The sequence below is a fragment of the Sceloporus occidentalis genome, unplaced genomic scaffold, assembly GCF_023333645.1.
Source record: "Sceloporus occidentalis isolate IW3139 unplaced genomic scaffold, rSceOcc1.0.p SCAF_7, whole genome shotgun sequence".
Classification (NCBI taxonomy): domain Eukaryota; kingdom Metazoa; phylum Chordata; class Lepidosauria; order Squamata; family Phrynosomatidae; genus Sceloporus; species Sceloporus occidentalis.
The window spans coordinates 30,419,129-30,432,513 of record NW_028316987.1 but is presented as its reverse complement, the minus strand read 5'-3'; the positions used below and the strand labels follow the sequence as shown (position 1 = coordinate 30,432,513).

Here is a 13,385-nt window from a genome sequence, read left to right as displayed (position 1 = left end):
TCCTTTGTCATCCATCCTGGGTTCTTGCGACACCTCCCATTTTTCTTTCTCACTGGAACTGTTTTAATTTGTGCCTTCAGTATCTCCCTTTTGAGAAACTCCCATCCATCTTGAACTCCCTTCTCTTTTAGTATTCCTGACCATGGGATCGCCCCCAGTATTTCTCTAAGTTTACTGAAATCCGCTCTCCTGAAGTCTAGGATGCGTGTCTGACTCTGCCTGGCTTCTCCTTTCCACTGTATTACAAACTCCAGGAGAACATGGTCACTTCCACCTAAGGATCCCACCACTTGCACTTCATTAACCAAGTCATCCTTGTTGGTTAGGATCAGATCTAAAATAGCTGATCCCCTTGTTGTCTTTTCCACCTTTTGGACCATGAAATTGTCTCCAAGGCAAGTGAGGAATTTACTAGACCTTGAGGATCTGGCTGAGTTTGACTTCCAACAAATATCAGGGTAGTTGAAGTCACCCATCACTACTACATCTCTCCTTTCTGAGTGTGTGGTCATCTGTTCTAGAAAGGCATCATCCAATTCCTCTGTCTGACTTGGGGGTCTGTAGTAGACTCCGACCATAACATCCTTGTTGTTTCCCTGCCCTTTAATTTTTATCCAGATGCTCTCCACCTGGCTTCCAGGATTGATGTCCTGGATCTCTTCACTGGTGTAAATATCTCTGACATATAGAGCTATTCCTCCTCCTTTCCTGTTTGGCCTGTTTCTCTTGAAAAGGTTATACTCCTCTATTTCCACATTCCAATCATGAGACACATCCCACCAGGTTTCAGTGATGCCTATTATATCATATTTGCTTTGTTGTACTAGGAGTTGAAGTTCCCCATGCTCTGTGCATTAGTGTAGAGGCATCTAAGACCATGTGTTCCCTTTACTTGCTGCCTGTGCAAGTTCTTTTGCCTCCCACTGTTGGGTCCTTGCACTGTTTGTCTTGTTCCCTCTCTGTCAGTTTGACTATCTTCTCCAGCCTTTTTGCCTTCCAGAATACTGTCTCCCTCCCCCACATAACTCAGTTTAAAGCCCTCCTGATCAAATTCTTGAGGCTATTGGCAAAAATGTTTTTGCCAACTGGCGTGAGATGCAACCCATCCCTTGCCAGAAGTCCCTCCTCATGGAACCACAGCCCATGGTCCAAGAATCCAAATCGTTCTTGGCGGCACCATCTACGGAGCCAGTTATTTACATCCGCTATTTTCTTCTCCCTTCCTGGACCATGCCCTTCGACTGGGAGAAGAGAGGAGATGACAACCTGTGCATCCACCTCTTTCAACTTCCTACCCAAAGCCTCATAATCCCTTATGATATTCTGAAGGCTATGCCTTGCAGTATCATTGGTTCCCACATGAAGCAAAAAAAAGGGGTAATGGTCAATAGGCTTGACCAGTCTTGTCAGCCTCTCTGTCACATCACGGATCTTTGCCCCAGGGAGACAGCACACATCCCGAGACATCTTGTCAGACCCACAAACCACTGGTTCAGTGCCTCTCAGCAAAGCAAACAAGTCCTCTTTTGATGTGTAGTCAGTTTCTTCCTGGATTCCTGCACAGATTCTTTTAATTTCTTCTTCTTCTGCCTCCGTAGTTGGGATTTAATCTTGCATTGTGGTTATATTGATGGGTTTTCACTGAAGCCTTATTGACATGATTCTGTCCAACATTAGCAATTGCAATAGCAGTTTCATTTATTTACTGATTCATACCACCTAAGCAGCCTCTAAGCGATTTAAAACTGTAAGCTAATTGCCCCTAACAAGATGGGTACTCATTTTAGCAACCTCGGAAGGATGCAAGCCTAAGTTGAGCCTGAGCCCTGGTTGGTATTGAACTCACCACGTTATGGTTTGTGAGTGAGTAGTTGCAGTACAGGCATTTAACCACTGTGCTACCAGGGCTTTTTGGATACTTTGCATTGTATCCTTTGATTGCTTTTGCTGCATCTTTACTCACTATAAAAGGAATTCCAGTTCTCCTTATCTTTTCATTTCCTGAGACATGCTCAGGAAACTTGAATGGGATTTGTAATACCAACAAATACTCCTTGCCATTAATGAAAGACATGCTGGGGGGATTGGTCACTGGAAAGGTGTTTACCAAATTGGACTTGAGAGATGCCTATTATAGAGTGAGAATCAAAGAGGGTGATGAATACAAGACTGCTTTTAATTGCCCTTTAGGGGCATTTGAATATTTGGTTCTCCCTTTTGGTTTATTGGGGGCCCCAGGCATTTTTATGCATTTGATTAATGAGGTTCTACATGACCTGCTCTTTGAGGGGGTCCTGGTATACCTGGATGATGTCCTGATCTACTCTCAAGACTTGGAGAGCCACATTCGATTGATGAGAGAGATGCTAAAAAGACTGTTAGACAACCAACTATATGTAAAGCTAGCTAAATGCCATTTTCGCACTGACCGGCTTGAGTTTCTAGGATACCAGGTGTCGGCCCACGGTATTGAAATGGACCCAGGTAAGCTCCACACGGTGTTGGATTGGGCCACCCCTAACACCAGAAAACAGGTGCAGAGGTTTCTGGGGTTTGCCAATTTTTACAGACAATTTATACCTACCTTTGCCAAGATAGCATTTCCCATCACCAATCTGCTCAAAACTAAACCTCAGGACCAGGATAAAGTGGGGGGTGATGGTAAAGGAAGGAAACAACCCAAACCATCCACGCCAATTCATTGGTCTGAGGAATGCCAGAGTGCATTTGACCAACTTAAACAATTGTTCAGCACAGAGCCCATTTTGCTCCATCCAGATCCTGACAAACCATTTGTGGTACAAGTAGATGCAAGTGACAATGCCATGGGAGCGGTGCTATTGCAAAAGGACAACATTGAGGCATTGAGGCATTGAGACCATGTACATATTTGTCATAAAAATTCCAAAAGGGGGGGGGGGTTGAATTGGCCCACTTGGGAAAAAGAATCCTTTGCTATTAAATGGGCTCTAGAAAGTTGGAGACAGTTTTTGGAGGGGGCCTCCCACCCTTTTGAGGTATAGACTGATCATCGGAACTTAGAGGCCCTTCAGACTCCTAGAAAACTAAGCCCTAAACAATGCTGCTGGGCTAAGGACTTTTACAAATATAAGTTCAAGCTGAGGAATGGAAAGAGCAGGCCCCGCTTCAAACTGTTTTCATGCCTGAGCAATTGGGGTCAGCAGTCATGACCTGCAGCCAGGCCAAGCGGGAGGGGGCCAAACAAATACCTGAACTGGATGCCACTTTGCAAAAGATTAAACAAGAAGCTGAAAAGGATGAATGGCTAAAAAACCAAAAAGACTTATTAAGTCAAAATGTTCAAGGCCTAGGGGTGAAAGACTCAAAAATTTATGTACCTGCTTGTATGCAGACTTAAAGGGGCCACTGTATAGTGAATTCCTTCCATGGATGTTATTCAAAAAAGGACTTCCTTTGAAGATCTTAATGCACAAACAGAATGATACAGAAGAAGGTACCCCTTCAGGTCTAAAGCCAATAACTGCAACACTTGTATTTAGTAGTGAATAGAGGGTTGTCAATTTAATCCACACCTTATGGCTCTAAAGCAAATTTAAGCATTGGACTATGACCAGGAATTGATTTCCTACTGGGTCATGGGAACCCACTGCCTTGTGAAGAACCCAATGGGTTTTCTGAGCTGACAGGGTGAGTCACACACTGTCAGCCCAGAAAACCCCTTGGGTTCTTCACAAGGCAGAAACAAAGGCATATAACAACACATCAAATATGGCTCTACTGAATCTTGTCCAATTCCCAAATTCTGTACAGACTGAAGCTTCTATGCTATTTTCAAAGACAGTCTTGCACATAAAATATTAGAGTAGTAGAAGCAAGTTGTACAGAGCATGAATCATTATGGCAGGGCTATTCTTGTCCAGAAAAGGCTATGTCTGGTGAAGGAAATGTGCTGCAAGCCACCAAGGCTGTAGTGTTCTAGTGACAATGATGGATGAAGCAGGACCTCCAAGCTGTACACCTGTTCCTCCAGGAAGAATGCATTTCCATCCAGAACAGAATGGACACCAGCCTCTCAGATCCAAGAACCACTAGTCCACTATGCCTGTACCTTGGTGCAGTACAATTTCAATTTACTGGCCTCTATTCATCTTATTACCATGTTTCTCATCTACAAACAGGATGGAGAACTTTTAGAAGATTTGGGAGATTTGAGAGACAAAGGTGCTTTAGCCCTGGATTTCTGCATGTCAAGAGGTTGGACTAGATGGCCTTTAGTGTTACACCCAACTCTATAATTCCATTATTTATAAAGAGCTCTATTTTTAGAGGTAGTTAGAATAGGTGTTGTGAGAAAAATGTGCTTGAAGTAAGGATGGAAGAGAATATCATTGGACAGCTGCTCATTTTCAAGGATTCAAGGATCAAGATACATTTCTGGAAATAAAACCTGCACAATAGCATGCATGCCATTTGAAAACTGAAAAAGCTGAATGCAAGGGGGAAATTTGCAAAGTCAGTGGGTGGGCAGACGTGGAGGCTAGGGGGTCACAAGAGATCTCAGGAGAATTTAAAGATCTGTATCCCTGCTGCCTCCTTGCAAAAAATAATAATAAAAACCCTTTTTGTCCTTAATGACTAGGACTGGAAGGCAGTTTACTTTCTATTTTATTTCCTGCACAGGAAGAGAGAAAATCCAGTGGCTGAGAAAGCCATTTTCATTGGGTGAGTTCTTTTCAAACTTGGAGGTTTTTTGCTCCTAGGTGGTGGGGCTTTTCTAAAGCATGGGGGTGTAGTTAGCAGTCTAGCTGTTTTTAACTGATTTCAGAGGCTTTAAACCCCATTTCCTGCAGTCAAGTAAGACTCACAACACAGAGCAGAGGATAATCTGGGAACTGTGTTTGGGGGTTCTTCATTACTTTTTAACTGTTTTTCTTTAAAGGGCTAAGTGGGGGCTTTTGCTCAGACCAAGTGAGTCAGAGACTTGGCTGAGGAAGGAGCTAGCAATCAATAGCTCTCTATATAGCTATAACTCCAGTCTCTTCAGCCCGCTGACAGGGCTAAGTAAAAAGACCAGGCCATGAGGGTCTTTTCAAGGATGATTAACAGGGGACTTTGGGAGGGGGAAGCCCAGAGTCCAGTTTAACTGTCTACTTTAGTCATCTCAGTATGGACAGTGAGGGAGCTGCTGCAATCACTTGCAACAGTTGTGGGATGTTTATCTTCCTGCCTATGGATGCAGGTAACTTCACCTGCACCAAGTGCAAGTTGGTAACCCTGTTGGAAAAGAAGGTCCAGCAGTTGGAGGCCCTGGTAAAGACATTTCAACATATGAGGGTGCAAGAGGTTCTCCTGGAAAGAATGGAATGGATGGTCCTGGATGGAGAATATACATAGGAAGTTTCTATGGAGGAGGTCACTTTACATACACAGGAGGTAGACAGTTGGGAGAATTGCACACGCAGAAGTAAGGAAAACAGGGATCTTTCTGGGAGCTTGCAGCTACAGAATTGATTTGAAGCCCTTTCCTTTATCAGGGAGGACAAGGAAGAAAAGCAGGGACAGTCCTCAGGGACAATGCAGGGGACCCTGAGAGTACTACCACAGGGAACAGATGCTTCTAAGCCTCAGAGGAGGTGTGTGTTTGTGGTGGAAGACTCCTTGCTGAAGGGTAAAGAATCAGTGGTTTGTGGGCCTGACAAGATGTCTCGGGAGGTGTGTTGTCTCTCTGGGTGAAAAATCCATGATGTGACAGAGAGGCTGATAAGACTTGTCAAGCCTACTGACCATTGTCCCTTTCTTTTGATTCATGTGGGAACCAATGTTACTGCAAGGTACAGCCTTTAGAATATCATAAGGGATTATCAGGCTCTGGGTAGGAAGCTGAAAGAGATGGATGCACAAGTTGTCATCTCATCTCTTCTCCCAGTTGAAGGACATGGTCCAGGAAGGGAGAAGAAAGTAGCAGAGGTGAACAGCTGGCTCTGCAGATGGTGCTGTCAAGAACTATTTGAATTTTTGGATCATGGGCTGTGGTTCCATAAGGGTGGGAGGGACTTCAAGTAAGGAATGGGTTGCACCTCACCCCAGTTGACAGAAACATTTTTGCCAAAAGTCTCAAAAATTTGAACTGGAGGGCTTTAAACTGAGTTATGAGGGGGAGGGAGACAGTACTATTATTGAGGGAACAAGGCAAATAGTGCAGGGGCCCAACAATGGGAGGGGAAAAGCTTTACACAAGCAGCTTGGGGGAGGAACCATGGTCTTAGATGTCTCTACACTAATGCACAGAGCATGCGAAATAAGCAAGATATTATTATTATTATTATTATTATTATTATTATTATTATTATTATTATTAGATGAACTTGAACTCCTAGCACAACACAGTAAATACGATATAATAGGCATCACGGAAACCTGGTGGGATTAGTCTCATGACTGAAATGTAGTAATAAAGTTGTATAGCCTTTAGGAGGAACTTCCTGAGAGTAAGAGCTGTTTGACAGTGAAATACATTTCCTTGGAGTATGGTGGAGTCTCCTTCTTTGGAGGTCTTTAAGTAGAGGCTGGATGGCCATCTGTCAGGAGTGCTTTGATTGAGAGTTCCTGCATGGCAGGGGGTTAGTCTGGATGACCCTTATCGTCTCTTCGAACTCTATGATTCTATCATTCTTAATTGTGGTTTAATCTGGTTGCTACAACAGGTCTAGAATCCAAACACCTTCAATGCTGAAGTGTGCAGAGAAGAAGGCAATTTCCCTGTTTTTGCAGGCAGCTTGTAGGCTGCCATTTCAGCTTCTAGGCTATACAAAGAAGATAAGATTCCCCCCCTCTTTGAATATGTGTATCTTTTAAAATAAAGCAGTCTGCTTATTGCACATTTGCACAGCATCTAGATCTTTTAAAAATAATAATATTGATTTTGGATATACTTTATATATCTTTTATGAAGTCTTTGATAAGTTTAACAAATAGGAGGTTTGGTGCATTGCACAGAGTTCAATTTTTGAAACCTAATTTTCTAAGGATATAAATGCACTACCATCAGTAAAGGAGATTTAATGATGCCAGTGCATAATTTACAGGCCACATGAATTGATTCTTTTTCAGTCTTATAATGATGGATTTGGGCCTGATGTTTGTATTATGCACCAAATGTGCATTACTGTAAACCATTTATCTAAATGAAGGCTGGAGTTCAAAGGATATTGTTGTGCTGAAGACTAAATGAAATGTGTTTTAATTATCTAGGAAAATGATGGTACTACTTGTCTCTCTGTTCTCTCTCAAGCATTTATATACATATTTTCAGAAATGTAACTGTGGCTACTTAAAAACCTATGATCCTCACTCTCTTTTTTCAGAGGTAAGTTCTATCGATTTCAAAGGGCTACTTTACATCTTAGTGTATATGGTTAGGATGGCAGAGATGCAACCTGATCCTTTGCATAATTATTCAGAAGTAGGTTCAGTAGAACTTCTCCCCACATAAGGACATGTATAGCACTATAGTCTTAGAACAGTGGTTCCTAAACCCAGGTTGCCAGAAGTTGTTGGACTTCAGTTCACAGAAGCTCCAGGCAGCAAGGCTAAATGTTTAGAGATATTGGGGCCTCCCTGCACGGGGTGTCACCTGGCGTAGTGGGCAGGTCCTCCCTACATCTGCTCCTACCCTCCCATGCCATTCTTGTGCTCTCCTGAGTGTGCTACCCCACACTGTGGCAGATAGGGAAGGAGCATGCATCTCCTTTTCTGGTATAGTGCTGTGGGGGAGCAAGTGGGGGTGGGTGAGCATGTGTGGGAGGAGCATGTGGGGAGGACCCAACCAGGTGTCACCCCACTTCTGGGGTGTTATCTTCCCGGTGAGGACCACACACCCCTAATGACACCATTGCTGGGGTTTGTAGTCCAACAGACTGTGGAACAACTACCTTAAACTTTCAAATTAGGTACATCTAACTGGAAATAAGCTCCAAAAAACTTAGTGACATTTGTGTAACCATTGAGCTGTACCTGTGATTTGTCAGAGAGATATTAAGGGGATACAGTTCACTTCTTAAATGCCAGTCTGAAGAATAAACTACATACATTTCTAAGAAATGATGAATCACATGTTATAGATTTTCTTGTTTTTCTGTTAATTGCTATTAATTAATTAATTGCTATTGGACTTAATGGTTGCTTGAGTCATTATAAAATAGATTCATCAATATGTTAGGCAGATGAATTAATAGCTGGGGGGTGTTGTGTGAAGGAATTCAGTATTTGTGGATACCAGTTTGACAGATCTTATACACATCTCTTGGATGTATGTGTAGATCTGAACGTAATTATTCTACAGCCTTTGTAATGCATGAATGTTCTGAGTTCTTTCTTAAACTGTATAGACTGAGAGAGAAAAATGTATTTAAGTACAAATTTTCATCTGTGCACTTTTAAAAATCATAATTATGTTATTAGTTTTATTTAAATAAATATAAAAGTAGAACAAAGATGTGGGCAGATCTATTAATACTTCTAATCACTGCTGATTAGCAAGGGGGTATACACAATACACCCCAGAGCTATGGGAACAGAAGGAATTTTAAGGTACATATATCAATAATATACTTTTCACATGAAGTCTTACTGTTGGTGAAATGTTGCTGAACTGTTGCAGAAGCGCGAAGGTGTGACAGTCTGTCGTGCTTCTCAAACATCATTGAGGCTTCCCACTTTTCTTCCATTGTCAAAGTATTTGTGGAGAAGCCATGTTTGAATAACAGAATATCCTGTTATTCAGAAAATGGCTTCTCTGTGAACGCTTTGACAGTGGAATAAAAGTGGGAAGCCTCAATGATGTTTGAGAAGCACAACAGACGATCACACCTTCGCGCTTCTGCAACAGTTCGGCAACCTTTCACCCACAGCAAGTGCCTCCGTGTGATAAGGGCCATAGCTCAGAGAGTCCATTGTTGGTGGTTCATTAGACTAGAAAGTGAAAGGCAATTGAGGGTGATTTTTGCTGCTTGCCTTGGCTCTTATATCAAGCAAGACTAGAAATCCAGCCCTAAAACTCAAGTATGCAACATACCTGCATTTATTAAGTCCTTTCTCAAAAAACTGTACAAAATGAAACAGACATACAACTGTGCATTTGTTCTTCAGAAAGTTGTGAAGTTTTGAGTAAAAATGTGTGAGTTTCTTGAAAATGCAATTTTAAAACATTGCAATGAGTTTTCCATTATTTGCAAGAAAAATAATCATGAATGTTTTGTCACTGTGGCTACATCTGCACTGTAGAAATAATCCAGGCTGACACCACTTTTAACTGCCATGCTGTGGAATTTCTAGGATTTGTGGTTTTGTGAGATATTTAACATTTTCTGTCAAAGAGCTCTGGTGCCACAACAAACTGCAAACCCCAGAATTCCATAGGATGGAGTCATGTCAGTTATAGTGGTGTCAAAGTGGATTGTTTCTGCAGTATGGATGCAGCCCATAAGAAGAAATACTTTTCCTCAACATCTGTCAGGAATTGGGGGGGGGGGGGGAGGTTCCATCCCTAGAATCATAGAACCATAGAATCATAGAATTGTAGAGTTGGGAGAGACCACAAGGGCCATCCAGTCCAACCCTCTGCCATGCAGGAACTCTCAATCAAAGCATCCCCGACAGATGGCCATCTAGCCTCTGTTTAAAGACCTCCCAGGAAGGAGACTCCACTACACTCTGAGGGAGTGTGTTCCACTGTTGAACAGCCCTTACTGTCAGGAAGTTCCTCCTAATGTTGAGGTGGAATCTCTTTTCCTGTAGTTTGCATGCATTGTTCCAGGTCCTGTTCTCTGGAGCAGCAGAAAACAAGCTTGCTAAAATAAACATAATGCACATTCCTTCGCTGAGTGAGACAGAAGGGGACAGCCCTGCTAAGCGAAAATTTGATGAGAGGCATGCTATATGATGTAATGGATGCCTTCAAGCTTGCTTGTATGTCATAAAGAACAGCAAGCCAGGACAAAGTGAACATTCCAGGCAATCACATATAAGTCTATCACAGTCTCAAAGCTTACTGAAGGGTAACACTTTATATGAAATAGGAAGCTGTGAGTTGCCATTTGGTAGAAAGAAGAAGTGTATGAGCATTTCTACAATAGCTCTTAAGGAGAGGGAAAAGTGAGCAAATAATGTGCAAATTGTACAGGCCTGTAGGCCAAAGAACATACTGTTTTTGATAAAGAATTGGTGAAGTACTTTGTGTAAGTCAAAGTCAATAGCAAGTACATTTCTATACTGTGTATCAGTGAACTAGGACTCCCTAAATGGTTTACAATGTGTAACCCAATTGCCCCAAGAAGCTGGGTACTCATTTTACCAATCAACAAAACGATGGAAGGTTGAGTGGACCTTGGGGCACTCCTCTAGGATCAGACTTACAACACTGTGGCTGCAGTACTAGCATTTAACCTCTACACCGCCAGGGCTCCTGTCTGCAACTGAATTGTTGAGGAATCATAACAGACAAAATGGAACTGCAACTGAATTGTTGATGGATCATAACAGATCATAACAGATCTCAAAATGATTTGAACTGGCATGTACACTGACCAGTGTAACTGGAAGACCACTTATTTATTTTAACAAACATGACAATTCTGTGTTGTAGATTTTTCAAGAAAGCTTACACAAGGAATGGTTTGTTGGGGGGGGAGGTTTGAGGGGGGTGTTGGGTGGTGTTAAAGTGGTCATGTGAGCAGACCACTAATGAGCAGTTATTTCTGGAGTTTAGTTCTCTGCAACAATATCTGCATGGATTCCTAGCCTGGCCAGTTACTGGTATTTTCCTTTGATTAACGTGGCTGTGTTTAATTTATTTTTTATTTAATTTATGTCCTATCTTTCTCCCAGCACAGGAGTACCTTTAATAAGCAAAGAACAAAATGTAATCAAGGTGACAGTGGATTGTTCATTGTTACATAAAAATATATTGCAATCCCAAAGACTGGATTTATAGAACTGTGTTTAATTAAAAATAATTCCACTTCAAGAGAATCTACCTTATTGGAGCTATTGCTGCCACCATTGTCCCACCCAGGCATTTATAAAAGCCAAAAGTGGTGCTTCAGCAAAGAAAGTAGAGGGGATTGATGCTTCTTTTAGGTTCTGTCAGGATGGACTAAGCTCTCACCTTTACCACTGTACTCAGAGAAGGAGATTGTTCCGTTTTGATAAGTTAATACTGTACCTTAACTCTTGGCTTTATCTCCTTTTTAACATGTATGTCTTTTTTTAGCCCTGTTCATGCCCAATTGTCTCCCTATTCTTATTATTATTAGTAACCTTTATTTATGAAGCGCTGTAAATTTATACAGCGCTGTACATACAATCTTTTTAATTAGACGGTTCCCTGCCCTCGGGCTTACAATCTAAAAAGACATGACACAAAAGGAGAAGGGAGTGGTGGAGGGAAAGGGGATGAGGTCCAGCAGTTCCTCTCTACCTCCAAGGCCTGGACCAAGGCAGATGAACTGGAGGGAGGGCTTGGCTTCATAATGAATGGTTAATCTTCTTCCAGGGAAAATACATACTCTCAAGTAGGATAATACATATACAGTACATAGCAATACAGGAAATGGTTCGATAAACAGGCACCAAAAGAACATCAAATAGTAAGCGACAATTATGCAATGCCTGGGAAGGCTTCTCTGAACAGGATGGTTTTCAACTCCATTTTGAAGCTGGTTAAAGAAGTGATGGCTCTTGCTTGTGGGGGAAGAAGGTTCCAGGAGTGAGGGGCAGCAAGTGAAAAGGAGCGAATCTGGGATGGGACAGAGGAAATCCTGGGCTGAGACAGCAGCCCTTGACTACCAGAACGGAGGGCCCGAGTGGGAAGGTGAGGAGAAAGAAGGTCTGATAAGTAAGGAGGGGCCAGACCATGGAGGGCTTTAAATGCCGACAGCAGGAGCTTATACTGAATACGGAAAGGGAGGGGGAGCCAATGAAGGGATGCCAAGACAGGAGAGATATGGTCAGAGCGCTGGGCAGTAGTGATAATGCGTGCAGCTGAATGACACATTGCACAGCCAACATTTAGCATAGTTAAATCATTTAGTTAAAATACAATACTTACGTTGACCTGTGAATAAGTTGACCCAGGCTATTTATTTTTGACTAAAATTTCTAGACTTATACATGAGTATATACAGTAAGTGAAAAAATGGCACTAAAATCATTACCAGGATGAAAAATGCTGACAGTGATTTTATTCAATTTTTACTCTGTCTTTGTCCCTGTTTTGATCTTGGAAGAGAAGGAAACAGCTACATGGATTTTTGAAAACTCAGTTTCTCATGTATCCCACCAAAAACAATTTTCTTGATTTCCCTTCCTTCCTTATAATAATATCTTAGCTTCCCCCTTTCATTAGCTTATTAATTTCCACATAGATCCCATCATATGTCCCAGAATTAAGAGCTTCAGAACTCAGTTCCCTGGAACAAAAGCGGATTCTCTATGCAGTATTCAGTGTAGAACACAGGAGGGTCATATGGATGTGAAGATCACCTACTTTCCAAGCTGCCTAGACCAGTTGTGGGTTTCAAAGGTAAAGGTAAAGGTTTCTCTTGACCTGAATGTCTAGTCATAACTGACTGTAGGGGATGATTCTCATCTCCGTTGCTAAACTGAAGAGCCAGTGTTGTCTGAGGATGACTCAGTGGTCATGTGGCCAGCATGACTGCATGGAACACTGTTACCTTTCCACTGAAGTGGTACCTTGGATTTGCATGATTTCAAACTGCTAGGTTAGCAGAAATTGGGAGCTCACCCCATTATTCAGCACTTGAGCCTCGACCTGCCAACCTTCTGGCCTTATGACTGTCAGAATTGGGATCTTAACCACTAAGCCACTCAATGGCCCAGCAGTTAACATGCTGACTCTGACAATTGCAAGACTGGCAGGTTGGCAGCTTGAAGCCCAAGTGCCGTATGACTGAGTAAGTTCCTATCACTAGTCCCAGCTTCGGCCAACTTAGCAGTTTGAAAGCATGTAAAAGTGCAAGTAAATAAATAGGTACCACTTTGGTGGTTAAGTAACAGCATTCTGTGCAGTCATGCTGGGCACATGGCACCCCCCCGACAATAAGAGAGGGGGTCATTTTGCAGGGGGCACACTGGAGAGTCGACGCTTCTGGGGTGGCCCTCAGGGTGGCACCACTGAGGGAGAAATTACATGGGAAGCTTAGGGGGGGAGAGCTGAGGGGAATGAAATAGGATACACCTCAGTCTCTCAGTCCTGGGGAACATCGCGAGGGCTGGGAAACTGCAAGAGGATTCTGGGTGATGGCATGGCTATAAAAAGCTGGCACACACGTGGCTTCAGCCTTTTTCGGGCGAAAGGACATGCTGGGCACATGATCATAGAGGCC

The 13,385-nt window shown here is 42.5% G+C and overlaps 1 protein-coding gene across 2 annotated transcripts in view; it reads left to right on the top strand.

The window, feature by feature from the left end:
- LOC149309469 (contactin-associated protein-like 2) overlaps nucleotides 1–13,385 on the top strand; it is a 1,389,887-nt gene that overhangs the window by 641,831 nt on the left and 734,671 nt on the right. The gene's annotated exons all lie outside the window — the stretch shown is intronic.